This window comes from Austrofundulus limnaeus, unplaced genomic scaffold (assembly GCF_001266775.1).
Source record: "Austrofundulus limnaeus strain Quisiro unplaced genomic scaffold, Austrofundulus_limnaeus-1.0 Scaffold1013, whole genome shotgun sequence".
Classification (NCBI taxonomy): Eukaryota; Metazoa; Chordata; class Actinopteri; order Cyprinodontiformes; family Rivulidae; genus Austrofundulus; species Austrofundulus limnaeus.
The window spans coordinates 17,404-22,214 of record NW_013953415.1 but is presented as its reverse complement, the minus strand read 5'-3'; the positions used below and the strand labels follow the sequence as shown (position 1 = coordinate 22,214).

The following is a 4,811-nucleotide window of genomic DNA, read 5'->3' as shown; positions in this document are numbered from 1 at the left end:
AAGTAAGTTTTTGTAGACCATGACAAAATAAAAAATAAATATAAAAAATACTTAGATGTGACTACAATTGTTCTGAAGTGCAAATAAAAAACATTTGTAATTCATGTTAAATGAATGTATTTAGTTCCATTTCACCACATTAAGTTATTTTTTACGTCTTTAGAGTCATTTTAGATTTCAGATAATTCAAACATCAGCTTATCCAGATGTTTGCTCTAAGAAAAATATGACCACATTTAGAGTTTTAAGACACGTTTAAATGACATGTTTCTCATGTTTCAGGCTTTTTCCAACTCATGAGGTTGATTCTGAAGTTTACAAACAGAAGGTCGTTACATGGAAATAAAACCATCATATTGACCCCTTTCCTTCAAGTTTTTCAGGAAACACAAAAAAACTTAACCAGAAGGGATCTTTTTTTTAGATTCCTGACAAACTTGAAAAACAAAAAGACTCAGGTGATTATTTTAGGAAGATGTGAATATTTTTTAAAGAGGCTGAACACAATGTTTTACCCTAAAGAGCAGAAAATTAAACATTACTATTAAAATGTTATTTTCTTGATAAAGGCTCACCTTCTCCTCCTCGGCCCAGCAGCAGGTGGAGACCACCAGGACCACCAAGAGACCGAGTGCAACCTTAAAGGAAGCCATGTGACCAACCTGTACAGCTGTTAACACCTGGATCCACCTGCAGCTCCTCTTTATATGTCTTTCTCACTCACTCACTCACACACACACACACACACACACACACACACACACTCTCTCTCTCTCACACACACACACACACACACACACACACACACTCACACAAACACAAACACACACACACTCACATACACACAAACACACACACACTCNAGCTCGAACAGCGCATGAAGGGAACATTCAGTGCTTTTAGCACCGCCCTCTGGCGGTCAGTAGGGATGAAATAGAACTGGCCCAGTTGTGGTTTGGTTTATGTGGTGCTGGCTCAGGCATGGGCCATCTCTGGTGAATCTGTGCCGTCATACTCTGCTGTATCTGGGCCAAGTGCTGGTGCATTGTGTGGGCCAGAACTGGGCCAGACCAGAGCCAGACACATTTTGTTATGCTTTAATACAGTATAGTCAGCACAAAAATCACATTTATTCTCAGAAACTGTTTGAATATTTTTAACTCATTTGAGTATTTTTGTTTTAGCTGATTCAGCATTTTTATTTATTTATTCATTTTTGCATAAAATAACATTAAATGTTATTGATTCCAGTGAGATTTCATAGAAAACCCTTTAAACTTTAGATTTTAGCTGATGGGACAGGTGTTTGTCACACAGTTGGAACAGAACAGAACCAACAGTTAAATCTGGACAGCTCTGCTTTACTTTCATTTCTGCTTTATTGGTCACTAAAATGTTTTTTAAAACAGGCTCTACCTTTTTTTTATTGTCTGCTTGGGTAAGAATATAGAACAGATGTTGGAAATGATGGAAATAGAATTTGTAAAAGTACAAAATTGGTTTAATCATAATAAATTATCATTAAATTTAGATAAAACTAATTAGATAATATTTAGTAACAGAAAGAAAACAAGTGATGTTTCATTTAGAGTAGAAGTGTTGATCTGTAGAGTCACTGACGTGAAGTTTTTGTGTTATCATTGATTAAAATCTGACATGGAGACCTCATATCAATTACTGAAGAACAAAAATGGCAAAATCTACTGCAGTATTATATAAAGTTAAGGAGTTATTTAATGATAAAACACTGTTTATATTATATAATGCAATAATTGTTCCACATTTGATTTATTGTGTAGAAGTCTGAGGTAAAGTAATTACTAATCCTATTTTTATTTTACAAAAAAGAGCCATAAGAACAAGAAGGCATTATTATCGCCCTTCTAATATATTGTTTCATCAATTAAAATGATTAAAATTTAATGAGTTGGTTGATTATAACATTCTGCAGGTTCTGTATAAAGCTCATAAAATGTGTTTCCTTAAAAGGGAAAGCTGTTATAATCTGAAGGGATTACAAATGTTTGTTAAACTGAAAATCTGAACAAATNTTATTATTATTATTATTATTATTATTATGTTGTTGTTGTTGTTGTTGTTGTTGTTGTTGTTGTTGTTGTTGTTCATGTGATAAGAACCAAAGCAGAAGTGTTAAAGTAAAGAACTGATGGTTGATCAGGAGTCCACAGAAGTGAAGACAGGAAGTTGTCAGTAGATCAGATGATGATGTCATTTATTTATGTCATAAACAATAATTTTCTGCTGAAACCAGATCAGCTGTTTATAGAGATAAGCTCCGCCCCCACACAGTGTGTGTTTGTCTGAGGTTTACAGTAACTAAGTACATTTACTTTGTTACAGGTAGTTTTTTTGAGGATTTGTACAAATTATTTTTTAAATAGCTACTTTTATTTTTTACATTTTAAAGCTAAAAATGATACTTTTACTTCCTTACTTTAGTTACTTGTTCCAAGTTAACGATGTTTGATGTCATCATGGAAGATGTTTCTGCTCTGAAACAGGAAGTGTTGGTTTTAATCAACAAAGTTGTGTCAGCTGGCTGCACTAGTTCTGAGGCCGACGAGTAAACTAATCAAAGATGTAAATACTTTATATTACTCAAAACCAGTTTGGTTCAGTAAATTCAACAGTTTATTTCTTAGAGTGTGTAAAAGTACTTTTACTTTTTCCCAGTTTTTGTGAACAGTTTTATGACTTTTACTTGAGTAGTTTTCTCATCAGTGACTTTTATTTTTACCAAAGTCATTTTCTGTTTGTGTAATTTTACTTTTACTTAGTTTTTTTAAGTACTTTATAGTGCTGTGGTGTTTGTGTAGTTGTGTGTTGTGGTTGGTCACCGGTGGTCCTCAGCTCGAGCCCTCCGGTGCTTCTTGGCCCTCCGTCTGTGCTTCCTGCCAGTGGAGGCGGAGCTTCCTGTGGCGGTGCTGACAGCTGCTGAGAACACACACAACACTGTCACGGTCTATTTTAGGTCCGCACACTTTAAAAACTTTATTCATCAAACTGAAACAAACAGTTTTAGCTTCACACTCATTTCATTATAAAACAAACAGAAACTGTGTCTCAAACAGGAACAGAAACTTTATTTTAAAAAGAAAACAGTCTCCAGACACCAAACTATTTAAAAAGTCTAAATGTAAGACGGTGAGCATCAACAGGAAATTCATTTTTAGTTTTTAAAAAACAAAATTCAGCTTCAGGAAAGTCTCTGAAGTTTATCTTCATGAAGAAAAAGACCTGATTTTAGAGAACAATAATAATAATAATAAACATGAATTAAATCTCTTTTCAAATCAAATCAAATCAAATAACTGTGAACTCATCCACACAACTTTATTTTGAAAGGACCTGGAAGGAAATGGTTTTGCTGAAAGGTCAAAGTTTTAGGAAATAAAATAATTTATAATAAATGTATGAAGTGAGGTGGAGGGTAGAGAAGTGTGACCCGGGTCAGGTCTGGTTTACCTATCAACATGTCCTGCTCCAGTCCTCKGGCCCAACGGAGCTGGGGACGGTCCGGGGGTCGGGGGGGTCCAGGAGGTCCAGGAGGTCCAGGGGGGTCACTCAGCCTCTCTCTCCACACTTCTTACCGGGTCAAACCTGTTATCTCGCAGCTTCTCCTGTTGGTTCTGACCCAGTCTCTACTTCCCTGACAGGACTCAGAACCAGGTCGGTGCCACTTCCTGGACTGGGCCCGAGAAGTTATTCTGGGTTCGTCACACGTGCTGTCGAGGTTCTGCCCAACACCAACCCAACACCTGTTGGACTTGACATTCGACACCGGCCCTGCTCTGATGGTCCAGGGGCGGGTGTAGGGGGGACTGAGGGGGGTCCGACCCTGGACCGGACATTGAGCGGCGGCCATCTTTGTGCTGTTTACAGGACAGCCTGCTCCTTTCACACAGCTGTTTGTTCAACTAAATGAAATGATTTAAAAACTACAGTTTGTCTTTATGAAAATGATCTTTGATAATAATTAATAATAATTAATGTTTGAACATTTGAAACAAACATTTAGAAGAGAATGTTTCCATCACTCTGTCATCAGAAACAGGTCAGGTTCGTTGCTTCGACTCATTTATTCATGTTGAACTGAAACCTGTGCTCCTGCCTAAATGCTTGCTGTTACAAAGCTCCACCTATCAGTACTTAGCTCCTCCCCCCTACAGCATTGTTGTGAAAACTGCTGATGTGGGAGTGTCTGAAATGGTAGGAGGTTCTTAAAGAGACAGGTTTTTGACAGACTATGATACAAAGTCACATTTAGTTTGATTTAACACAACTTGAGACATTTATGAGGGAAATCTTTTTATTTCCATCCTCTGAGTTGGACTTCAATCTGATCCCTGAGATGATTTTAGTCTTTTTAAAACTGATCAGTATTTATCAAATTGTTTAAACTTGTATTTTTCACAGCATTAGTTCACAGTGGAAGAACTTACTGTGAATCTCATCAAGTTTGCTCTAATATTTACGTCTGCTGCCAGATGTGAGGATGTCCTTGTAGCACCTAACAACATGGCAACACATTCTTGTCTCGTTAGCATAAATGTGAATTTAGCTAACCTTTCCAGAGTGTCTCTGTTTGAACAAGTCCATGGTCCAGAACCTAAACCCGTGTGGACAGTTCCTCGTCTTCCTGATGACACTTGGCGGTGGGCCTCATCATCACTGCCAGGTGTTGGAACAGGTAGATGTTTATTTACTAAATGTCAGGTAGCACCAGCACAACAAGAAAACATGAAGAAGAACTGAAAATTATTACAGCCCCCCCCCCCCCCCCCCCCCCC

General features: G+C 37.4%; 1 long non-coding RNA gene across 1 annotated transcript; it reads right to left on the bottom strand.

Moving 5' to 3' along the window:
- Window positions 1-2,396: 2,396 nt before the first annotated feature.
- Window positions 2,397-4,790, bottom strand: LOC106533751 (uncharacterized). The gene is made up of 3 exons (XR_001312276.1): window positions 3,487-4,790; window positions 2,859-2,952; window positions 2,397-2,513 (listed from the first exon to the last, which is right to left on the bottom strand). It is a non-coding gene; the product is annotated as an uncharacterized LOC106533751 (long non-coding RNA).
- Window positions 4,791-4,811: the final 21 nt, after the last annotated feature.